General features: G+C 43.7%; 1 protein-coding gene across 1 annotated transcript in view; it reads right to left on the bottom strand.

Annotated features, from left to right (window-relative positions):
* The window catches only part of LOC126480749 (sodium/potassium-transporting ATPase subunit alpha), a 633888-nt gene that overhangs the window by 194644 nt on the left and 412386 nt on the right, over positions 1 to 26858 (bottom strand). The gene's annotated exons all lie outside the window — the stretch shown is intronic.

Below are 26858 nucleotides of genomic sequence, written 5' to 3'. Positions count from 1 at the left end.
TCAGTAAACAGGGAAGAATGCCCTAAATTTTTGGGTGTACATATTGATGAAAACTTAAATTGGAAGAAGCATATTACAGAGCCTCTCAAACAATTAAGCTCAGCTAATCTTGGATAAAAACGAATCAACCTCCTGACATATTTTGCATATATCCCGTCAATAATGTCTTGTGGTATGATTATCTGGGGTAACTCATCAGTTATAAAGAAAATACTGGTTGCACAAAAGCGATCAGTAAGAATATTATGTGGTGTTCACTCACGGGCATCACTGGTACCTCTCCAAGGAGCGAGGCATTTAACTACGCTGTCACAATACATGTATTCGCTAATGAAATTCGTCATAAATAATTGATCACAATTTGAGAAGAACAGTGATGTCCATACCTACAACACTAGGGCGATAAATGTCGTTTGTCACCCTTTATTAAAACTGTCAATGGCTCAGAAAGGAGTTCGATAAGCAGAAAAAATGATTTTTCCTCATTTTCCCAATAACATAAAAAGTCTGACACGTAGCGAAACAAGTTTTAAATCTAACTTAGAATTATTTCTCCTGGTCAACTCCTTCTATTTCATTGCCGAATTTCAAAAAATGTTCAAATGTGTGCAAAATCTTATGGGACTTAACTGCTAAGGTCATCAGTCCCTAAGCTTACACAGTACTTAACCTAAATTATCCTAAGGACAAACACACACACCCATGCCCGAGGGAGGACTCGAACCTCCGCCGGGACCAGCCGCACATTGCCGAATTTCTAATTAAAAATCGTTATACAGTAAAAGAACCTGTTTTTAAGTATAGTTGCAGGAGTAAGACTAAAAAAATAATGCGTTCATTATTATTAACATTAGTCATGCATACATAGCCTGTAAACTGACTCGTTCCTCATCATTTCGATAAAAAATGTCGTTCCAAATGAACTATGAAACATGTAATTAACTAATACACTTTTTTCTCAACGATGGATGACTTTGCGCAAAACTTGGTTATAGAAGTTTGCGTTTTGGCTCTTCATGAAACGTCCCATTTCGAGAAACACGTCGTGGTCGTTCTGGAAATGCCTGCCACGCAATAGGTGCACTATCAGGAGAATGCGGGGTTGAGGAAAAATGGAATAGCCCAAAGGAGCGCATAGCCTTGTCAGACGATTTCGGAAGCGTGTTCCTGTGACAGTTTCCCCCAACAAGCACAATCTCTTAACACCACGCCGTGGCGACCACTAAGAACGTGGAGCACCACCTTGACCACTGCCGTCCTGGTGCGCATTGAAATTCCATTGCTGCAGTACCTTAGCACACCGCTAAAGGAATCAAAGCAAAATGGCGCAGCCCATTGATAACGTGATAGTGCCCTAACTGATTTTCGATATTTGCTGCAACAACCCGTGCTGAGATGGTGGAAATGTACGACAGCGGCGCACCATCATAAGCCACAACGCTCAGGTGGCGCAGACGCTTACAGTACGGTCTAAATGACGAAGAACGAATTGGCAGACCTTTTCTCCTTGAAGAACCGGCAATCGCGAGAGAAGTGGAACCCTATTAATCTAAGACCAGCGTATCGCAATCGAGTCGATAGTGGTAAAAGAGGAAATCGGTGGTGGATCAGTTCTGAACACTTGCACATTTGAACATTGCGTAGGTCGTCACCCACTGGTTTCCGCGACCATTCGCACCAATTCCAAAAGACCGCCGATTGAGGCAACAGCGGAAATGTTCCATATGTGTCAGGTCAATCGAAATGACTTCCCTAGCTACCTAACACCATGGACAAGTGCTGCGTGTATCACTGTAACCTTGAGAGAAAGGAGGACAGCAAGCCGTGTGAACTGTGGATTCACCACATCCGAAAAAGGCAAAAACACACCCATCACTGCGAAAGCGTTTGCTGGTGTGGTGCTAATGCATTATGCTCGTTAGGGGCAAACCTTCACAACTTCATACTATCGAAAAATCCTGAGTAGGTTACGGGGTCTGTCAAGGTGAAGACGCCCCAGCTCACTCCGCACACGACGCTGTCACATATAATTCATCTGTGGGATATCATATTTTACCTCACCCCCGTATTCTCCTGTCATGTCACCCAGTCACTTCTAATCTCCTCAGGTGAAGGGAACCATTGCCTAGTAAGCATTTTCAAAATTATGGGGTGTAAGTTTTCCTGAAATGCTTCTACAACCATCTTCTGCGACAAGTCATCCATTGACAGAAAAATTTATCGAATTGAACGGTGAATATGAAGAGAAGAACCGTCACAAATTTCACGGATACAGCTTCATTTGTTTCCAGGTGATAATCAAAACGTCACGAGAATCCATCATAGTGCCAACTAGTGGAGACAGAAATCTATGACTCTTTTGATCTCTGTTTTGCAAGAACCACACGTCATCTTTTCTTCCTCTTTTTCCTGGTCTTATCCTGTATCTTCACGAAGTCGGCATGATATTCTGGATTTGGCAATGAAGGTGGTAGAGGGAGGCTGGATGCCCTATATGTCGCTACCCCCTTCACCATCTCCCCCAGTGCAGTATTTGAGTACCCTATCTATCTGCGTCTACTGTTACTCTATGTGAAAGTGTCAAAACGTTTTCGAATCGTGTGTCTTAGATGGGACGTGGGTACCAGCCCCGTATTCACCTACTCGGGAGTGGCCCGGGGAAGTATGAGAGGACCGCTGTTATTTTCAGTATACATAAAGGATCTTGCAGACAGGGTCAGCGGCAATCTGTGGCTGTTTGCTGACGATGCTGTGGTGTACTGGAAGATATAGTCGTTCAGTGACTGTAGGGGGGATACAAGATTACCTAATTATTTCGAATGAAGACTCTGCTATATATATGCTTTTTTTTAATAGGAATTTGAATACAGTTGACTTTCTTTGACAAAATGGAAAATGCTCTTTCAGAAAACTCAAATGAACAATCAACATGGAAGACAAAACACATAGTGAATTAATCCATTGGCCAATATTTATGGCCCAATATTGTCATAAATACTCGATGTGTAGATCTATAAGTTGGTTCTTTCTATCACTATCATTCAAAGACGATATCAGTCTTGCAGAGGGAACAGAACTTCCTACTACAGTCTATATATACATAGAGTGATACAAAAAGGTACGGCCAAACTTTCAGGAAACATTCCTCACACACAAATAAAGAGAAGATGTTATGTGGACATGTGTCCAGAAACGCTTAATTTCCATGTTAGAGCTCATTTTAGTTTCGTCAGTATGTACTGTACTTCCTCGATTCACCGCCATGATTTCATACGGCATACTCTACCTGTGCTGCTAGAACATGTGCCTTTACAAGTACGACACAACATGTGGTTCATGCACGATGTAGCTCCTGCAAATTTCAGTCGAAGTGTTCGTACGCTTCTCAACAACAGATTCGGTGACCTATGGATTGGTAGAGGCGGACCAATTCCATCGCCTTCACGCTTTCCTGACCTCAACCCTCCTGATTTTCATTTATGGGGGCATTTGAAAGCTCTTGTCTACGCAACCCCGGTTCCAAATGTAGAGACTCTTCGTGCTCGTATTGTGGACGGCTGTGATACAATACGCCATTCTCCAGGGCTGCATCAACGCATCAGGGATTCCATGCGACGGAGGGTGGATGCATGTATCCTCGCTAACGGAGGACATTTTGAACATTTCCTGTAACAAAGTGTTTGAAGTCACGCTGGTACTTTCTGTTGCTGTGTGTTTCCATTCCATGATTAATGTGATTTGAAGAGAAGTAATAAAATGAGCTCTAACATGAAAAGTAAGCGTTTCCGGACACATGTCCACATAACATATTTTCTTTCTTTGTGTGTGAGGAATGTTTCCTGAAAGTTTGGCCGTACCTTTTCGTAACACCCTGTGTATATATATATTTATATATATATACACCTGCTATAACCGAGACCAAACAAATACCGAAAAATACCGGTTATTCGGAACTAAAATACCGGTATCGGTTTTAACCGGTCGCTTTTTCCCATCCCTTCACCGATCCTTGTCGTTAATACGACGGGCTGTTTCGATCCGGGACTGGCGTTTCTCCCGAAATCCTGGAAGTGGCGTGCTAACGCGCTCGGCTATCGCAGGCACGTCTGTGAACTAAATGTGAGAAACCACGTAAAACAATCCTGCAGCAGCCCAGTAGGCCATGTGAAAGATAGTCAGTCCAGCTCGGGGTTACAGTTTATATTTAGCGCCTCAGCGGTCAAAACAGCATTCCTTTTCTTCATCTGACGTTGCGAATTTACTTACAATTAGAATGATAACATTTGAGTTTTTAGTTGCGACATGTAGCTGCGCAGAACGCTGACGTACTACCTAGTGTCTGGTAACTCTTTACCATCGCGGTAAGTAACCAGGTGGAAATGCCTTCCAGGCTACAGGGCTTTCGCTTCCTAGTATCTAATGGACAGCCATAGCGTTCGCCTGTGTAGCAACCTGAGCCCAATAACGCGGGTTGTCAAGATCCATAAATTTGTTCTAAGGATCGCTTCTTAGGAGACGCGAAAGTACAGCTTCTCCTTCAGCACTGGTCTTCCTTTGACGTGGTGACAAAAAAATAGAGAACTGATCGTGTAATTTACAAATAGTTTCAATTGCATCCATAAGAACATCACTTTGCTAAAGGCCTTGAGTTGTAGATATTATGCTATGACTGCACTTCTGAGATGTGAAACTTCACAGCAATTCCTACATAATTAATTAACTGCACCACTTTTAATGTTTACTCTGTAGGATAAGAACTATATAGCATACGAACTATCTAGTAATGTTAATGAACCTGCAAATGTCATTTTTACTTTTCATTTACGCAACAGTTTTAGTTTTGTATGATCCAATCAGACTGCAAAAGGAAATATTAGTGAAAGAATTTGTGACATTCAGTATACATTCTTGCTCACTGAGTCCCATAGTTTTTTTATATTAAAGAGAGTCTTAATCTTTCTTCTACGCTAGAAGTGATGGTTTTCGGAGCATTCTCTGGTCTGCAGTTTAATCAGACTGCTGTTTGTTTCATTCACTGTGTAAGTAGGCTGTTTAGGTTTTTATATTGGTAACGCCACGTAGCGCTCGGTATGAAAATCGCTGGCTGTGCTGTGTGCAGTCTGTGGCTGGTTTGCATTGTTGTCTGCCACTGTAGTGTTGGGCAGCTGGATGTTAACAGCGCGTAGCGTTGCGCAGTTGGAGGTGAGCCGCCAGCAGTGGTGGATGTTGGGAAGTGAGTGGCGGATTTTTGAGAGCGGATGATCTGGACGTGTGTCCATCAGAAACAGTACATTTGTAAGAATGGATGTCATGAACTGCTATATATATTATGACGTTTGAACAATATTAAGGTAAATACATTGTTTGTTCTCTATGAAAATCTTTAATTTGCTAACTATGCCTATCAGTAGTTAGTGCCTTCAGTAATTTGAATCTTTTATTTAGCTGGCAGTAGTGGCGCTCGCTGTATTGCAGTAGCTTGAGTAACGAAGATTTTTGTGAGGTAAGTGATTTGTGAAAGGTATAGGTTAATGTTAGTCAGGGCCATTCTTTTGTAGGGATTATTGAAAGTCAGATTCCGTTGCGCTAAAAATTTTGTGTCAGTTTAAACACAGTCATGTATAATTTTTCTAAGGGGACGTTTCATATGGCGATCCTGCCAGGATACGAACCTGGAATCTTCTGATACGCAGTCAGAAGCGTTATCCATTGCACAACAGGGCCAACGTCCCCTTAGAAAAATTATATGTGACTGTGTTTAAACTGACACACAATATTATTAGTGCAACGGAATCTGACTTTCAATAATCCCTACAAAAGAATGGCCCTGACTAACATTAACCTATACCTTTCACAAATCACTTACCTCACAAAAATCTTCGTTACTCAAGCTACTGCAATACAGCGAGCGCCACTACTGCCAGCTAAATAAAAGATTCTACATCTACATCTACATTTATACTCCGCAAGCCACCCAACGGTGTGTGGCGGAGGGCACTTTACGTGCCACTGTCATTACCTCCCTTTCCTGTTCCAGTCGCGTATGGTTCGCGGGAAGAACGACTGTCTGAAAGCCTCCGTGCGCGCTCTAATTTCTCTAATTTTACATTCGTGATCTCCTCGGGAGGTATAAGTAGGGGGAAGCAATATATTCGATACCTCATCCAGAAACGCACCCTCTCGAAACCTGGCGAGGAAGCTACACCGCGATGCAGAGCGCCTCTCTTGCAGAGTCTGCCACTTGAGTTTATTAAACATCTCCGTAACGCTATCACGGTTACCAAATAACCCTGTGACGAAACGCGCCGCTCTTCTTTGGATCTTCTCTATCTCCTCCGTCAAACCGATCTGGTACGGATCCCACACTGATGAGCAATACTCAAGTATAGGTCGAACGAGTGTTTTGTAAGCCACCTCCTTTGTTGATGGACTACATTTTCTAAGCACTCTCCCAATGAATCTCAACCTGGTACCCGCCTTACCAACAATTAATTTTATATGATCATTCCACTTCAAATAGTTCTGCACGCATACTCCCAGATATTTTACAGAAGTAACTGCTACCAGTGTTTGTTCCGCTATCATATAATCATACAATAAAGGATCCTTCTTTCTATGTATTCGCAATACATTACATTTGTCTATGTTAAGGGTCAGTTGCCACTCCCTCCACCAAGTGCCTATCCGCTGCAGATCTTCCTGCATTTCGCTACAATTTTCTAATGCTACTGAAGGCACTAACTACTGATAGGTATAGTTAGCAAATTAAAGATTTTGATAGAGAACAAACAATGTATTTACCTTAATATTGTTCAAAAGTCATAATATATATAGCAGTTCATGGCATCCATTCTTACAAATGTACTGTTTCTGATGGACACACGTCCAGATCATCCACTCTCAAAAATCCGCCACCTCACTTCCCCACATCCACCACTGCTGGCGACTCACCTCCAACTGCGCAACGCTACGCGCTGTTAACATCCAGCTGCCCAACACTACAATGACAGACAACAATGCGAACCAGCCACAGACTGCACACAGCACAGCCAGTGATTTTCATACCGAGCGCTACGTGGCGTTACCAATACAAAAACCTAAACAGCCTACTTCCAACTGTAAGACAGGCAACCCAGCTTACATAATCCTTACCTGGGGTTGCTATCTCCAAGGTGCATGAGATATTCTCCAGGCCAAGTATACTTTTTCCACCCTGTAGCTGTGAGTGTTCATCGTGTTTAGTTAGTCACCACATCTTCCAACTGATTTTATGTTACACTGACGAATGGTGAATGTGTACACCACCATATACATAAGGACACCGTGGGAGTAGGGTTAGTTTCGTGTGAATGGTCCGGGAAATACGACAGCACTAAGTAGAAGGCATAACAAGAATCGTTAGAATGCGCATAATAGTAACTAACCAATAAAACCGTCATAAAAAAGGCAAGTAGTTGATGTGGTTTCGAATAGAACCAGCTCTGCTGCGCAATAGTCTCACGGAGTTGCATACTTCATATTTTTAAGTGGGACAAAAATTGGCACTTCAGTGGTTTACTAAAGCCTTTCTCAGTTATTCAGCAAGAAACAATTCACTGAAATTATCGTATCCCCAGTTAGATACACGCCATAACAAAAACGTACTTCTGTCTAGACCTTACGTAACCCGAGTCTCTCCGTCCTGAAGTTTCCTGTCTCGCTGTTCTCGAGACGCAAAGTAAATCGCCTGCGTCTCTCGTTTGCCTTCCTGCGTGGACCAACAGCGGACAGTAGGTCTCGATTAATGAAAAACCTGTATCTGATCGATGACTGTGCGAGACACTATGCGTCTTCTTTCCGTTTGTCAGATGGTGTCTCTGTAACTAGTAACTAGTTCCTACGGTTTTAGAGTGTCTCGAAGTGTTGCGCTGGCTGTGAAATACGTATAATCAGTTCTCAGTACAACTGTCATACTGTATTTCTATCTGAATCAGTGCATCATTTTCCTAATGCAGATTACAAGAGCTCGGGTACACGCCTATAATGCTAGTCTAAGTGTGCTTGTGGGTCTGTGTCACGTAATTCGAGGTACAGCATAGACTCTCAGTTTGCCTCACAAGGCCTGAGTGCACCCCACTTGCCAACAGCGCTCGGCAGAACGGATGGTCACCCATCCAAGTGCTAGTCCAGCCCGACAGCGCTTAACTTTGGTGATCTGACGGGAACCAGTGTTACCACTTACATCTACATCTACATCCATACTCCGCAAGCCACCTGACGGTGTGTGGCGGAGGGTACTTTGAGTACCTCTGTCAGTACTCTCTTCTATTCCAGTCTCGTATTGTTTGTGGAAACACTGTGGCAAGGCCGTTGGTGCTTCCAAAGATGTGGGTAAAAGTTCATGCAAAATGTGTTCGTAAGGTCATTTACCGATATGGAGATATCACACATACGGACGTCCGATTTAGCTTTCTTTGCAATTCCCATCCAGACTCGTGAACAATATTCAGCCACGCTGTAGACAAGGACTAGTGCTGAAGTCCTCATTACACTTGTTCTGCAACCCCAGGTCGTTCCAGTCAGTTTCAACAGGAATACATCGCGCGTTTCAATTTTCCGTTTCGTATTTCTGAATTTGGGTAATACGTTAGAGTCGGATATCATTTCACTTCCCTGAAATGAAGCTATTACATTTAGTTACAAGAGCATACAGAAAACTCCTAGACAACCCTGAACTACCCATGCACAAAGACCCAGCACCTAACAAACAAACGCAAATCTCGATTATCTTTATGGAAAGTCGGCGAATATCTCCAGGGCTTCGACTAAAACACAACTTGGAAGGGACTGTCGGCTGTAAGTGGACATAAGAACTGAAATGGCACCAACAAGAAGAACGCAGGATGCAACCTCCCGAGGAAATTGTGGGCAACTTTGAATCGCATTTCGGTTGTCTATGGACAGTCCTGAACGAGAGTGCGTGAAAAACCAATCTGTGGACTTTTTACTTGTGTGTGAAATGCTTGGCTTAGAGGGTGAGCTGAAGGACGCATACAGGCTCCCTGACTCAGCCGTAGGGCGGCTCAAGAACATTTGTATAGAGAATAGGACATTTGTAAAGAATATTGCAGCCGGCCGTGGTGGCCGAGCGGTTCTAGCAGCTACAGTATGGAACCGCGCGACCGCTACGGTCGCAGGTTCGAATCCTGCCTCTGGCATGGATGTGTGTGATGTCCTTCGGTTAGTTAGGTTTAAGTAGTTATAGGGGACTGATGACCTTAGAAGTTATGTCCCACAGTGCTCAGAGCCATTTGAACCATTTAAAGAATATTGCAATTGAGTGCAGAGCAATAAAAATATTGCAGCTCATGTATTTCGCTAAGCATTTAATGAGGTAATTGCCTCAGAAAATGCCGAACGAGTAAATAAGTAACACATACAGAAGTGTAGCAGCAGGGCCATTTTAATCTTGTCGAGCAAGTTACTGACTTTCTCATTGTCACGTACAAACAGATACTCGCATAACGTAAGGAACACTCACCTCTGGCTGGGAAAATACTGCTCAGTTACAAGTCAAATTTAGTACCTCGTTCCAACCAATATCGTCGGAGAGGTTTCCTTGGTTGTAAGGTAGACGCTGAATCCATAAAACCGCCTCCGAACATTATCAATTGGGAACCTTCTTGGCACTTAAAAATAAAAGAAATCACAAAAACAGAAAATAATTCCGAATGTTGCAGTAGATACTCTGATGTGCACCAATAAAGGGGTACATGTACGCCACGTTCATACATTTTTTTGCTGTTACATCCTTGGGCACAAACGAAGTTCGACGGAGTTAGGCTAGAAGGAGCAGAAAGCACTACAGCAGGTCCCGTTAATTCTTTTAGGCAGGGAATAATATAGGCGTGCATTATGCGACCAAATGCATCAGGTAAGGCAATGCTCTGCGTTACAAGAACAAAGACGCTACATTTGTCCTTGGATGATCAGCTCCATACACTTATGACTCAAAACCATATTCTTGTGTGTTGGTCCACCTCTGGAACGCAATACAACATCAATCCTGCTTGTCGTGAATTCGAAAAATCCTCTATAGGTTTCCGGAGCTATGTGGCACCAAATGTCTAAGCAGAGGCCACGCAATTTCCGCAAATTAAGTGGCGGTGGTGAGTGAGCATGCAGCTGGCGGCCGATAGTGCCCCAGATGCGTTCCAGGGTTCAGGTAAGGCGATCTTGGTGGCCAAAACACCAACATGAGCTCGATGTCACGTTCTTCAAACAACTTTAGTATGTTTCTGGACTTGTGACGCGGACAGTTATCCTGCTGGAGAATATCATCAAATTTAGGAAACACATCAACCATAATTGGAAATAGGCGGCCCGTAATGATCTTCAAGCATTTCACAGTTATTATGGTTTCCGTTGATTTACTCTACAGTCTAGATGGTCCTATGCCCACTGCAAGCATAGCTGACGATGTCGTTGGACCAACATGAGAACACATATGGATGGTTCGCCATGTACACCGAACGATGTGTTCAAAACACTTGTGCAGCAGCAGCATTATACTCTGTGTCGTCAGATCTGCCACATATGGCCGCTCAAATGGTTCAAATGGCTCTGAGCACTATGGAACTTAACATCTGAGATCATCAGTCCCCCAGAACTTAGAACTACTTAAACCTAACTAACCTAAGGACCTCACACACATCCATACCCGAGGCGGGATTCGAACCTGCAACCGTAGCAGTCACGTGGTTCCGGACTGAAGCGCCTAGAACCGCTCGGCCACAGCGGCAGCCTCATATGGCCGCCTGTCCTGCTTTACAGAAAGGGAAAGTTTCTGACTTCCACGTTCTGTGGTAAGGCACCGTCGTCCACCATTTCGTCTCCTATTCGTGGTCTCGACGTCCTTCGTCCACTTTCCACAGGTGCTCGATTCCGAGACTGTAGAAATCACTTGGTTTCGAGGCGAAAAACTCGTCTAGCCATATTCGGATCGCATTTTCATCCAGGAAGGAAGTCCCTTGACGGTTTTCGATAGAGAGCGGAAAAAGAGAAAATCTGAGGGCACAATCATGATGATGCTGATGATGAGTCCCCATACTTCTTTACAGAGGAGCGACGCGGGAGACCCGCGCCGCCTTACTAGGCAAGGTCCTAGTGGAGGTGGTTTTCCATTGCCTTCCTCCGACCGTAATGGGGATGAATGATGATGAGGAAGACGACACAACACCCAGTCATCTCGAGGCAGGAAAAATCCCTGACCCCGTGCTCGAGGGCACAATATCAGATGAATAAAGTAGTTGCAGAATGACTTCCCAACCCAACTCCTGTATAGTGTTTTTTGTCAGTCTAGCAGAATGCAGACGGGTGTTATCTTGGGGTAACATCACTTTACGCAGTCTTCGTAGTCGTTGTTCTTGGATTGCGTCTGGTAGACGTTTGAGTTGTTGTCAGTGAATGTCAGCAGCGATGGTTATATCTCGGGGAAGCAGTTCGCAGTACGCTACACCACCGCTGTTCCACCAGATGCATAACATTATCTTTTGTAGATGCCAGCAGGTCTTTCTGAGGCAGTTCTGCTCTGTTTGGGCTCAACCTTTCCTGTCTTTTCCTTATGTTATAAAGACACCGTTTCTCGTCACCAGTAACAATACGGGATAGGAATGGTCGGTGTTGTTCCCGAGCTAACTGATGAAGAGCAAACAGAGATGCTCATTTGGTCACCCACTGATATTTGTGATTTTGGCTTACAGCATTTGAGACCCTTAAATCCGATTTTTAGACCTTTCTCACAGCATGGAAATGTCGCACGATGGTGGAATGATCACAGTTCATCATATCTGCCAGTTCTAGAGTACACTGACGTGGACCATTGTGGATTAATGCGTTAAGCGACCTTCATCAAACCGTGACCGTCTTCCTGAACGTCAAGAGTGACTAATGTCAAAACGATCCTCCTTAAAACCATTTTCTCCCCGTGCTCTGTCCAATGGCGTATCCCCTTACACGGCGCATGTGTTTCTGGCTGCCTCCGCTACCGTCACCCATCTATTGAACACAAACAGAATAACATATCAGAAATGTTCCGATTTCTCCACTTGCAATCCTATTTTCTAGCACCCACAGCGCCACTCGCTCTCCAAAAGACAAAATAACAATATGTAAACACAAACAGCAACAGTAAACCACGAATAAAGAATGACAAACGATAAATAAACCCATAGCAACTGGAAAACCCACGTGCAAACAGAAACGCTACGAACATGCTCACCAAACTAGTGTTTTCCTTACTGCGTCACGTACTAGCGACGCATCTACTCCCACGGCTAGTAGTGGTCACAACGTTTAGCTCAACAACAGTGGACATGTCGATAACCAGTCGGATTCAACTCAGTATTTCGACCAGACCGATTTGCACTCTTTTCCCTCTCCTTGAGGCCATTAACTCATGCTATAGAAAAGACTGCTCCTTAATGTTAATACTGACTCTATGCTCATTCCCGAAGAGTTTCGAGGAATATTTTGTCATCGTCTGTTTTGACAACGGATCACTGAGCAAAAAGAATATAACACTCTGTACCTTCCAATTTGAAAATTTTACTGTAGGAACTACCAAGATTGGTCGATACCGTTCATTACATGTATTAAAAGGAGTTTGCTCTTACAAGGTCCAGTGTCATGACTTCAAGCAGCGCTTTGGTAGCTTCTTCCATTTCCCAATTTTTTCGTCGGCCGGTGTGGCCGAGCGGTTCTAGGTGGCTCAGTCTGGAACCGCGTGACCGCTACGGTCGCAGGTTCGAATTCTGCCTCGGGCATGGATGTGTGTGACGTCCTAAGGTTAGTTAGGTTTAAGTAGTTCTAAGTCTAGGGAACGGATGACCTCAGATGTTAAGTCCCATAGTGCTTAGCGCCATTTGAACCATTTTGAACCAGTTTTTTCACCGACGTGCTGCGCAAGTGGTTCCTATATTGGACGGTCGTAAACTCCCTGTTTCTAATGATACTGCCCACACATCCTGTGCAGTTAGTGATATCGCCGTATTTCGACTGACGTCCAAGAATTTTGGTCTTTCAGCATACCAGCTCCATGAAAGTAAATTTGATTACATTTCATTTACGTGTCATTACATTATCGTTATTTAGCGTTTGAAGGCCTAACTGAAGCTGTTTCCAGGACGGGGAAACTAAGACTTGCTTCTGTAAGCGGCTGTCGCTCCTTGTAAGCCTCTACTATAGTTGCTTCCTAGGTTGTTTCTGTTTACTATTACCGTATTATGAGTTGTCTTAAAGCGTATTCTTATTTCCGGCACGTTTCCTACTATATGAGAAATTGTGGTATTATGAATCATTCTAAAACTACGGCATTCTTATTTCCACAAGTATTTCTGCTGTTTGTAAAACTGTCTTTAAGTAGCAATAAAAATCTTTAAATACATGTCTGACTCTCTGACTGTGTACCACTGAAGTGTGACTAGTTTATCCAATAGCACAACGTTACAGTCAGTTGTCGATCAGTGTTATGCGCATACTGGATATCTGCATTGTAAACTGTGCTAAGTGAGTATTGCGTTGGCTATTAAATATACTGTGAATGTGTCTCGAATGACAAATCGTAAATGAGAGGAAGGCATCCTGCTAGGACTCCACCATTCGTACGGGTGTTATTTTAGATAATACACACGAGTTTTCCCAGCAATTTTTGGCCGTGAAACCCTTCATGGATTTATTCCTTAGTGAACCGTGACGAAATGTCACGGTTGGTTCTCTGCGTTTCCTCCTTGTCTACAGCGCGTTCCTTTTGAAATTCCCGCTTCGCGCTCTGCTGTTTTCTTACCCTAGCCAGAGGGCGCTGTGGCGTTGCTGCGGCCGGCTGCCTGCCGTGTTTGCGGGAGAGCGTCGGTCGGGAGGAGGAACTCTGATTGCGGTCGTCTGGGAGCGTACAGAAGGCCACGCCGTTTTGTTGAGGGTTTGGCGTGACTCGTGTCAGGTGTGATGCATCGTTAAAGCCGTGATAGCAGCCAATGTTACGGACTTGGTCGCAGGTGCATCCAAGGGGATGAGGCCTGAAACTCCTGTCCTACGGATGTCATCTGACTGAAAGTAAGACGTTTTGACCATTTTTTGCGTAATTTGCAAGCAACTGGAGATTCCGGCATCTGCAGTAATTCAGTGAATATTATTTGTTTCGTCGGTGTGTAAATGATTGAACAAGGAGCAGTTTATTTAATGTTCACCTTATGGTCGTGTTGTGCGTGTGATGCTTGCGAGTGTAAACTTGACCTTCACCTTTGTCTGTTGATTTTAAGCGCATCGGCAAATATTGAATCCAAGAAGTGACTTTCAATTAATTAGCTGGATTCTTTCTTTCCTCATCACGACGCGTGTTAAATGGCTAAGTAGAACTGTAGACCTTAACTTGCTACCTAATTTGCGTGGCATCAGTAACAGAGCCTAACCTGTTAACTAATTAAGGCTTGTGGTAAACAAAGGTATTTAAGTATGTTGTTTTAAAATATTATCTGAAATGTGTCAAAGATTTATGTTGCGCTAGTTGATGCTGGGGTATGAACGGAAATGTTGGCACGTCTGCCGTGTAAGGGAATCCTGCTAGTATGGATTGTTTTGGAAACTTTAATTCAGCGAGAAACTAGTGTGCTTTAGTCCTGTCTTGGGTTAAGGCTATAATGAGGCTCTGGCATTTGTACTGCAAGCTGCAACATCATCCTTGTTTCATGGTGGTTGTTCTCAAACTAGGTGTTTCCCCTAAACATGTTGGCCGGCCGGTGTGGCCGTGCGGTTCTAAGCGCGTCAGTTTGGAACCGCGTGACCGCTACGGTCGCAGGTTCGAATCCTGCCTCGGGCATGGATGTGTGTGATGTCCTTAGGTTAGTTAGGTTTAAGTAGTTCTAAGTTCTTGGGGACTGATGACCTTAGTAGTTAAGTCCCATAGTGCTCAGAGCCATTTGAACCATTTGAACCTAAACATGTTTTGGTTCAAAATGGTTCAAATGGCTATGAGCACTATGGGACGTAACATCTGAGGTCACCAGTCCCCTAGAACTTAGAACTACTTAAACCTAACCAACCTAAGGACATCACACACATCCATGCTCGACGCAGGATTCGAACCTGCGACCGTAGCAGTCGCGCGGTTACGGACTGCAGCGCCTAGAACCGCGTGGCCACAAACATGTTTTGGGCTGAGAGTTTCACCCCTCAGCATCATACTTGGGTTTTAGCTGAGTGTTCAGTTTATTGACTGCTCATTGTACGCCACATCGGTAATGGTCAGCCTGTCATCAATTGATTTCAATGCTATAGTTAGTTGTAAATTAGTACTGGTTCCAGGTTCCATTACCTTCTGACCAGGGTTCTTGCTCGACGCTTGTCTTTAAATATGCCGCTAACCTGGTTAGCGTATATTGTGGCTAGCTTGAATTAATCACTGCTCAATTGCCCAACACAGTTTGTCGGCCGTCAGAAGCCGTGTGTATGTTATTTATTCCCTTATTCTAGTCAATCTATAAGCATGCTATTCTTAATTTTGTTACTCTAGGTAGACATTTCGTTGCCATCTTTGAGGTGTTTCGATGGAGTGCGGCTCCTTTGGGTATAGATTTATCAATTTCCAAATTTCCAATTTAGTGTTTGTCCACCAGTTTTAATCGTCCTTATGCGCATATCTAAACGTCATATTGTAAAGAAAGGAACTTACTGGAGGTTAACCGTCGCCGTAAGGTGTTGCGGACGGTGCACTTTCCTGTTATTCGCCTTAATGTTCTAGTCAATTTGTAAACTTGCTAATTATTTTCCCTATAAACGGAGTGTGCCTGTTATAATGACTGTTTCATAACCAGTTCTTTAACGCGCCTACGCGCCTATTTATATTTATGGGAGAACTTAAATTGAGTTCGCCTGTTGAACTTTAAATAAAGTGCAGAAAACTGAATCAGGTGTTTATTATTGTTCTAGTGCTATTATCTGTCAAGTGTAACACGCGATATTTTCTTGGTCTGTTATCAAGTGTTACAATAAATGCAAATTGCAGTGACGTGATGCTCTATTTCAGGTGTTCCCGTGATTTCCTATCTCCGCATATAATATTTGTTTGATATAAGACTGATTAAGCCTCAGTTGAAATATTTGAGGGAGATGCGCGTGTCTCAATTGGTATTTGAGGTGTACAAGCTTGTCATTGTGCTTCGTGCATCTGAAAACTTTTTATTAATTCTCATGAATACCATCTGATATTCGGAGGGTGAATCCCAATGTGTTAAGGTTGTTGGTTATTTCCCTTTATTGGAAGGGAGGGGGGGGTGGCCTTCAGTTGTTTCAGTACTTACAGTTTTAAGTGCGTTATTGAGAAGGTGGCGTGTCTATAGACAGAAAAAGACATTAAATTCATTATTCACAGCTACAAATTTCGTGTGAATTATTAGATAATTTTGTGTCGTACAACATAGAAAATGTAACAAGGAATCGGTTGCTGGTTTCAATATGCCAGGAGTAGACGGTATATTTATGGTAACGTAAGAAGTGGAGTATCTCCTTACTAATGCGTTTTAGTATTCCGGATAAATGTAAGCTACTTCTGAGAACGAAAAGCGTATTTTAATGGTGGTCCATATACTGTATGTGAACGTTATGCCCTATGTCCCTCTCGTAAACTGAATGGTATAAGTGTCATCGCTTAATTTCTCCCTCGTCCTTTCCTTTCTATTCAATCTTCTACAGCAAGAAATACGGCGCACAATGCGTATCCATTTACATCCACCTGTATTGCATATTTATACAGATATCAGTTCGACTATAGCTCTCTCAAAGGGAACGGCAAAGCCACGTGTATTAAGAGCCTGCCCAGCATAACAATGCACCGCTCCCGTATTGTTGGTAATACCTGATGACGAGTAGGGAAAAACTGTGTTTTAAAGACGCTTCGCAAGTTGCCAGACAGGTCACCAGTGTTGGCTGAACATGGCGACCGACCAGAGACGGGGATTCATTGAGGCGGTGGGCGCCGGAAGGGGAGCGCTGAATGGTGCCGCGCTGCCCTGCCAAGTGACGCAACGTTTTTCCGGTTGATCGGAGTGACGGCCTGAAACGAAGCGGCCTTGTGGCCTGAATGGCGGCCTCATTTCCTGCTGTTTGTAGCCTGCCGGAGGACGCGGCCACGGCGGTTCCCACAGCGACACCTGCCTCTGCTGTACTCCAGCAGGTCCCATTCGTAGAGCACCGTGGAGAGCTCTCAGCCGCGGCACTACTGGGATAGGGGCAGAGCTAGCGACTTGCTCTGGATCCAGACAAGAGTGCCTCCATGCACAACAGGCGCTTTAAGTATGTAGCGGGAATTTAATATTTGCCTGGAGTATCTCTGATTAGATATGAAAGTTTCATCTCAATCCTCCTGTTCGTCAGTACAATTATACAGGGTACAAAGCGGGTATAAGTGCAGATATTTTTATATATTGAAACTTACCCTTAGAAAAATTTATAAATGACTGTGCTGATGCCGGCGGGGGTGGCCGAGCGGTTCTAGGCGCTACAGTCTGGAACCGCGGGACCGCTACGGTTGCAGCTTCGAATCCTGCCTCGGGCATGGATGTGTGTGATGTCCTTAGGTTTGTTAGGTTTAAGTAGTTCTAAGTTCTAGGGGACTGATGACCACAGATGTTAAGTCCCATAGTGCTCAGAGCCATTTTTTTGGAAGGAAGGGAAAAGTTGGAACCCAACGCCGACGCTCGAAATGCGCCACAGAGGCTGTGAGGTTGAAGCCCTCATCAGCTGTGTCCCGTATTCTCACTCCACAAGATACTACTTGTCGTTCGCACGACTTCTGACTGTCATCACCAGCTGCATGTGAAACAGTCACCTCTGGATCGAGTGACAGCCACTCACACGGATTTGACATCGATCTCGGATAATCTGAGAACTATGTCTCGTGTATCATGGTATTCCAATCTAGTCGTTTGTTGACAAGAAAAGAGTTCTTCTCAGTTTAGTTACTCGATTTTACCGAGATGTCTTACTTTTTTTTAGATAGGATAGTTTAATACCATCAAGAAATATTAAGGTAATGTTTCACGAAAATTTCGGTCTAATATGAGCATGATCTTTGAATTCTTGGGGTATAATTTAAGACAAAAATCTTGTCCTCATCGTGATACAGGCCAGAAAGCGTCATTCATAATTGATGCGGGAGCAGCGGTATTAGATACATATGGATAATTTCTCTGATCCACAGAGGACTGACTGACTGACGTCTGTTTTTGAAGTGACTTTCTAACCATAGAACTGCGTTGTTTGTGTAATTCAGCTGTTTCATTTTCACAACTAATAAGTAATTATGCAAATGATCTACGCTTCAGACAGAAGAATATGAGGGAATCGAAGGTACTTGTTTCACTGATCAAATTTTCCCTCCTGGAAGAATTAATCGAATTCTTAAGCATATGATAGGGGAAATCGGTAAGAGGGGGGAATATCTCCCAATGAAAGCTAAGAACTTGCAATGTTTTTAATATTACATGCCACGTTTGTTGAGCAGCACAAGAACATGGTTGCTATTGACAAACTGAGTGCGTCGTAACTCGTAATTTCAATGAGTTTCGCACAGGAGACTGTAGTTCATGTTACCTTTCATGGTTTAACCAGTTTTGTGGAACTCTCGAAGACTAATATCAGCAGCACATAGTCTCCATTTGCTTCGTTGTACTTAAACAAACATAAGGCCTATTCTGCACCAACCCATTGTGCAAACTGACGACAGTTGTTTCACAATATCAATGTTTCATCACACGCTGCCGCGAAAGGTCATGGTGATGTGTCATGTGTTCCTCAGTAACCTCATAAGCAAACAATCATCGATCTTCTTGCAAATTCCGTCTACCTATGAAGTGATATACAGATATGTTGTATTCTTCAGGGTATGGAGTCACCACCGCCACCAGGAAATTGTAGAGAGTGAGAATTAAAAAAAAGTTTTCCTCTGCCGAGGATCTCGCGACGAAGTCCCTGAGTTCACATTTCTCTTAGAAAGCACTCAAAAAATGGTTCAAATGGCTCTGAGCACTATGGGACTCAACTTCTCAGGTCATTAGTCCCCTAGAACTTAGAACTAATTAAACCTAACTAACCTAAGGACATCACAAACATCCATGCCCGAGGCAGGATTCGAACCTGCGACCGTAGTGGTCTCGCGGTTCCAGACTGCAGCGCCTAGAACCACACGGCCACTTCGGCCGGCCAGAAAGCACTCACTTCCCCACAGTATTCGGAACTTAGCCTTAAAAACCGGGGTTGAGGGTTTCCTCAAACATTCATGGCGTTGGGTTTAAAGCTCAGACATCTCAGTCTATACAGTGCACCAGGTAAATACGTTCCACATCGACTAAGACGATATCATGATTAAATGCAAGACGGAGATTGCTAGATTCTTGCAACAAAATAAGTATGAGGAACTGGTAGGGAAAACTTCCACATCTTGTACTCCAGCACTGTCGCAATTTTCGAGCTAGTGTCCCGCAACAGACGGGAGATGTTCAAAAGTATCCGGACCCCTTAAAAAATAAGTTTTTCGTATTAAGTGCATAGTGCTGCCACCTACTGCCATGTACTCCATATCAGCGACCTCAGTAGTCATTGTACATCGTGACAGAGCAGAATGGGGTGCTTAGCGGAGCTCACGGACTTCGAACGTGGTCAGGTGATTGGGTATCACTTGGGTCATACGTCGGTACGCGAGATTTCCACGCTCCTATACATTCCTTGGTCCACTGTTTCCGATGTGATAGTGAAGTGGAAACGCGAAGGGACACGTACAGCACAAAAGCATACACGCCGACCTCGTCTGTCGACTGACAGAGACCGCCGACAGTTGAAGAGGGTCGTAATGTGTAATTGGCAGACATCTATACAGCCCATCACACAGGAATTCCAACCTGCATCAGGATCCACTGCAAGTACTATGACAGTTAGGTGGGAGGTGAGAAAACTTGGATTTCATGGTCGAGTGGCTGCTCATAAGCCACACATCACGTCGGTAAATGCCAAACGACGCATCGCATGGTGTAAGGAGCGTAAAATCTGAGCGATTGAACAGTAGGAAAACGTGTGGAGTGATGAATCACGGTACACAATGTGGCGATCCTATGGCAGGGTGTGGTATGGCGAATGCCTGGTGAGCGTTATCTGCTAGCGTGTCTAGTACCAAAAGTAAAATTCGGAGGCGGCGGTGTTATGGTGTGGTGGTGTTTTTCATGGAGGTGGCTCGCACCCTTTGTTGTTTTGCGTGTCACTATCACAGCACTGGTCTACATTGATATTTTAAGTAGTTTCTTACTTCCCACTGTTGAAGAGCAATTCGGGGATGGCGATTGCATCTTTCAACACAATCGAGCACCTGTTCATAATGCACGGCTTGTGGCGGAATGGTTACACGACAATAACGTCCCTGTAATGGACTGCCCTGCGCAGAGTCCTGGCCTGAATTCTGTAGAACACCTCTGGGGTGTTTTGGAACGCTGACTTCGTGCCAGGCCTCACCGACATCGATGCCTCTCCTGAATGCAGCACTCCGTGAAGAATGGGCTGCCATTCCCCAAGAAGACTTCCAGCACCTGATTGAACGTAAGCCTGCGGTAGTGGGAGCTGTCATCAAGACGAAGGGTGGACCAACACCATATTTAATTCCAGCATTACCGGCGGAGGGCGGCACGACTTTGTAAGTCATTTTCAGCCATGTGTCCGGATACTTTTGATCACATAGTGCGTAATAATGATGGCAGATGTATGTAAATGTTGATAATGAAAGATAACGCACGCGTTACACAGGAATAATCCAACAATATCCGATTACGAATTTGGCAGTTAAAATCTGGAGACCGTCACGTCGATTAAATAACTTTTGAAGGAGCGTCGGTTCAGCCAATATTTCCAGGTAAAACAGATGCCAGTTAGCTCTTTAATATTGGCTAAGACGAAATAGTGACATGCATGAAGAGGGAGGTACGTTGATCTTCATAAGTCGTCCGTCAGGTAGTCGAACACTCGTCAGAGGTGACTTTTTGTAGCTCTTCCCTTACGATAAAGTGTGTGGCGATGTTTAAGGCTTGGATAGTGTGGCAGCTGCTGCCCATGCTTTAGCAGCCAGCTACACTGACGCTTTGCGACCGATATTGCCAGCAGCAGTCATGGTTACTGTAGATACAACACGTTTATGGAATTAGCGAGTGTGATGTGCAGAGCGCATGACCTGGCTGGTGTTTTACTTTCATAAATAAGCAATATGTAAGAAAAATTAAATTGCGTGAGGAGTGCACAGAATCGCTTTTAAGTAAACGATTGTCCTTCTGTGGAGCTGTGAAGGCAACATCACTGTACATTTTTTTAACTAGTTGTTTCAACTGTCTTTCAAGAAATTTATTAGTCAAGTTTTAGTGCAGTCGATCAAAAATACGAGTACCAAATTGGATTGGACTTCTTGATGTCATTTTGGATAAGAGCAACTATAGTTTTGAGTTTCACAGAAGTACAATGGCGCCTTAAGAAAAAATAAACAAAACAATGAATTAAACTTGTGTGGCCTACTAAACATTTCACCCGGGACGACTGTCAGCCGGTGCATCCACGAGCACTTCACATCTCCATTTATGTGACAGGAATACTTTTTGCGTTATACATTCACACCATTCACAAAGAAATTCTGCATTTCCCGTCTCTTCTTTACAGCAGAAGCGATTTTCTTTGGAGGGGTGCTGGAGGCGGTGGAGGAAGGGGCCGAAATGGGGATCAAGTTTCAAAAGCAATTGCTCTCAGTATGTGTGTGCACTTGTTCATGTTACGTGTGCAGATGCACAGTGTATTAACTGTTTCTGCACATGGAAACTACTCAAGCAGTCACTGGAGGACAAAAAAATAAATGTTTATTCGTAAGATTGAAAAATAGTAACGTTTGCAAACTTATGAGATGTAGTCGCAAAGTCAAGTGATTAATTTTTTGTTTGTTTGCAGGTATAGGTCAGCAGTTCCCGCACACAATGGAAATTCTGTATTCCACAGTACTTCTCTAGAGGAGACAAATAAAATGGTGCAGCCCGTTGATAAAGTGGAGTATCGTGAGATAATTGATTTACTGTATTTGAAGGGTAACAACATTACAACTTGCAGCTCGTAACATGCACCGTCGTAATGGCACTGTACTTAACGCGGCGCAGGTGCTTCCCGTTGTATGACACAAATCTGAATGATGAACAACGAAGAGGCACAACATTTCTCTGTAAAGAACAGGCAGTCACAAGACGAATGGAGACCTGGTGATCTAAGACCAGCGTATCACAATAGAGACGATAGTGGTAAAAGTGTAAATCAGTTACGGATCAGTTCTGAATATCTTGCACGACATTTGAAGATGACGTAGGTTGCCGCCCACTGGATTCTGCTACTGCTTAAAACCACTCAAAAAGCCCGCCGAACCGAGGCATCAACGAAAAGGTTCCAGCTGTGTCAGGCCAATCCAGGTAGCTTATTTAGCCGCATCAGAGCGTGGATGAGCGATGGTTGTATCATCACGGCCCGGAGACACGGGAGAAAACCAACCTGTGGAAATTGTGGATTCATCACTGCCGAAACAGGCGAAGACCCAATCGTCGTTAAGCAAGTTACTGCTGGTGTGGTGCTAATATATTATGCTCGTAAGGGACAAACGGACTCAGAGGCATACTAACGAAATCTTCTGACCAAGTTACGGAAGGCTGACGAGACGAGGCACCGCTGGAAGCTGTCCAAGGGGGAGGGGGGGGGGTGCCGTTGCTCCACGAGAACGCCACAGCTCATTCTCCACAGGAAAGTCACACAGGCTCCTTCTTTGGGCTATCACATTTTTCTTGACCCAGTGTTTTCCTGACATAACACCTGCCGACCTCTTCCTTTTTTTCGGAAGAAGAAATCATTTGCAGAATGACGACGTGATGTCTTTTCGGGGTGTAGACTTAACATTTTCTGAACAGCCTCAATGCAGGGAAACCGTTTGCAGAATTACGACGTGATTTTTTCCGGGCGTAGACCTAACGTTTTCTGAACAACCACAATGCAAACTTCTACAGCCAAGGTCTGCGCCAAGTCATTCATTATAGATAAACGTGTCGTACTGAGGCGTGAACATGCAGCGATGTACAAACACAGTCATATTTAATGGTCGCAGTTTAATGTTTTGTAAGTCATAATTCAAATTAATAACCATCAATCGTGAACAGTATTGTTTAACGTCTCACCATCATCTTGATCCTTAGACATAGACCATTTAGCTAGAGAGACACCGATACAGAATAGAATATCATTGTGTTAATAAAGGAACGATCTGAGGCACAGGACATGTAAATCAAATTCCGATTTGCATCCCATTCTCGCCAAATACAAATTCAATGTCTTAATCATTCCACTCCCGATCTCAGTGAGAACTTTGCAGTTAACTGTCTGTCTTCTTACAAAATTTTCAGATGTGTGGCATATCTTATGGGACTTAACTGCTAAGGTCATCAGTCCCTAAGCTTACACACTACTTAACCTAAATTATCCTAAGGACAAACACACACACCCATGCCCGAGGGGGGACTCGAACCTCCGCCGGGACCAGCCGCCCAGCCCATGACTGCAGCGCCCCAGACCGCTCGGCTAATCCCGCGCGGCTCTCTTCTTACACAGTCTAGCAACACTGCAGCCGATTTGATGCAATCCGTGTGCACGGTAAGCGTTTGTTAATCTCTTCTGTGAAAAGGAATCTGTGTTGCCGTATCTTGCGGTGTTGAGTCACTGGTTTGTTTACCGCGCTCTAGGACTTAATGGGTGCCGTGTGTCACAACGATGCTGCAATAACTTGGTCGCGCTCTACCGTGTCTTACATGTGAACAGGTGAACGTGTCTACCCAGGCAGCTGCCGAACTCTGTGGAAACCGGTAGACTGTAGAGGCACACACTTGCTAAGGTAATGTACTGTACATCCCGTTTACAGGGCAAACCAAGTCCGCTGGTGTTTGTTTCCAAATCAGGCAGCGTTATGAAGAGATAACGCCGTATCTAGAAAGTCTTCCGGTCATTGGCTCTATTGTTTTGATGTGGCTTACCGATCTATAGACCGTAACCCTTTTATAAAGTGACTATTGACACAGTTTTAATCATAATGAAGCAATGGACAGAGGCTATCTTATAAAAGGCGTACATTGGAATTCTACTTAAGTGACTGGTAAGAGAAACAGTATTGCACGTCTACGGCTGGAGGTTTTAACCCAAAGCTTTTGGAATACGTGTCCAGTGTTTTACGACCTGGCCATTTTCCCCCGTTGTTCCGTTGATCCTCACCATCACGAAGAATACGATAATCTTGGTGATCGGCCTTCGATTCCCTCATTCACTACCTGTCTTGTATAAACCGTAGCTCGTTACAGTCTGAACTTAGTTTTTCCCGTAAATATACTGCTGGAATTTTTCGTCTTGTAATAGACGCTTATTAAGTTACGACTGCAACTATCAAGTATAGGAACAAAATTTATGAGAACCATGGGGGCCTAAAATACATCATCATCAGTACTTCGGACATCTGTTGATCTTACCTTGAGTCAGGTTTATATGTGTTATAAAACCACACAGTACATGCGAACACTCACGAAAAGCTCTCTCACCGGTTTCTCTGATATTCACTTAAATTTGATCTCGGTGACGGTGTGTTTAATGACCTTATGGTTCTCAGCGCCTTATATTTGCGTTTTTACTTTAGAATTATATGCTTTAAGTGCTCCATTGCGCTCGAACATAGTAAGTTATTACTTGCTGAAAATATGACACTAAACAGCTGAATTCGATCATCAAAAGGATGATTTAAGTTTAACGACTCGTCGAAGATACGATCATTGGAGATGGAACACAAACTAAGCTCTGACAATGACTCAAAAAAATAAAAAAGCTGGACATCTGTTTAAATGCTGGACTTGTTGAAACGAGGCCACTATTTCAACGACTGCGCTCCCTCCAATGTTAATCTCGTCCATACAAAACAGCAACAACCATAATATACACTAAATCAGACTAAGAACAGCCGACCAGTTGCAAAGGATAAAGTAATCTTTACCTAGGTTTCAATAGATATAAATCTATCTTCTTCAGAAGACGGCAGTATTATAACAACATGAAGTGATATGTCCTTATCGTTTAGGCAAACATCTGCATAGTTACATTAATCATATAAAATATAGCTTAGGCGCTCTGCAACTTCTATGTACCTATTTTATTTGTTTGACAAACCCTGTTGTCAGGGCTATACTTTATATGATTAATGTAACTATGCAGATGTTTGCCTAAACGATAAGGACATATCACTTCATGTTGTTATAATACTGCCGTCTTCTGAAGAAGATAGATTTATATCTATTGAAACCTAGGTAAAGATTACTTTATCCTTTGCAACTGGTCGGCTGTTCTTAGTCTGATTTACGTGGAACCATTGCTGTAGCGCAGCTATGTTTAAAGTACTGATAATATACACTGTTCAGTCACATTAATGTCACCACCTGCGAAAAGTCTGAATACTCACCTTTTGCAGCGTGGACCGTTTCGAGACGTGCTGGAAGAGAGCCACTGACGTCCTGATCGTTCGTAATCACCCCGTTACACCAAGGTAGTTCTACACGCCTTCTTTAAGAGTGGATACCTAGCTGTACGTGTGCAAGGTTCGTAACTTCCAAGGAGTTCTTGATGGTGCGAGCCTTTGTGATCGCTGTGGCGCGCCATTTTACATTCGGTGTTCGTGGGGTAAGTTAATGGTGTGTTTTGAACATTTCTTGACTGTCAGGGATGTCCATTTACTGAAGTGTAATACATACATCACGTTGAAGGCTGATGTTAGCAACTCCCGGACACTCATTTCTGTCGCCCTCCTGATGCACATGGTGAGTCATTAGCAGCTAATATGTTTCTTCTCATACCTGTTAACACAAAACTTTCAAATGAGCGTTACTAATGCTTGAACTTGCGACCTCGATCAGGAGTAGTTCCTTGTAAGACACGTTCGGGTAAAAGTAGTCTCAAGATGTTGGAACCCGGGTAACCTCAAAGTTTACGAAGTGGAGGCATGCTCTTGAATATTTCAACATCCATGCGAGCAACGCTGACTATAGCGCTTCTGTAATCGATGGTGACAATTTTCTTACGTGTTGATGAACAAGACAAAAGATATAAAACATTGCATGAAGCAAGATTTGGTAGAGCAGGTGGAGAAAAAAAATAGAAAACACTTAGTCCCTGTCATCGAGGAGGTGATTATCTGTGAATGTCAGAAGACTGTGTTAAGGGAACAAAGGGATTTCGGGCCTATTGAAGTTGACAAACAAGATGACAGCAACATGGGAAACTTTCTTGCCATTCTAAAACATCGCACGAAAGGGACGAAAACATGCGAGCAAATTTGGAAGGAACTGGTAAACGTGACAATTACATTAGTGCACGAATTCAAAATCAGATAATCAGCTGCATTAAAAGCCAACTCCTGTGGGAGATTGTTCAGAGCGTTAATGACGCCACAGCTTTCACGGTTCTTGCGGATGAAACCCTGACGTTGCTCTCTCTCTCTCTCTCTCTCTCTCTCTCTCTCTCTCTCTCTCTGTCCGTTATATTTCAGCGTATATCAATATTTCTGAAGATTTCCTGCCATTTGTTCCAGTGGTCGATGTGACTGGCAAAGGATTTGCTGGATCTAAAATTGAGAACTTGGTAAAATTTGGTCTTGATGTGTCCTTTTTACCAGGACAAGGCTATGAAGGTGCAGCATCCAAGTCGGGAAAAGCTCGTGGGGATCATGCATTAATAACACAGAACTATCTGTTAGC

The sequence above is a fragment of the Schistocerca serialis genome, chromosome 1 (assembly GCF_023864345.2).
Source record: "Schistocerca serialis cubense isolate TAMUIC-IGC-003099 chromosome 1, iqSchSeri2.2, whole genome shotgun sequence".
Classification (NCBI taxonomy): domain Eukaryota; kingdom Metazoa; phylum Arthropoda; class Insecta; order Orthoptera; family Acrididae; genus Schistocerca; species Schistocerca serialis.
The sequence above is the reverse complement of the archived record's forward strand: the minus strand, read 5'-3'. Positions and strand labels throughout refer to the sequence as shown.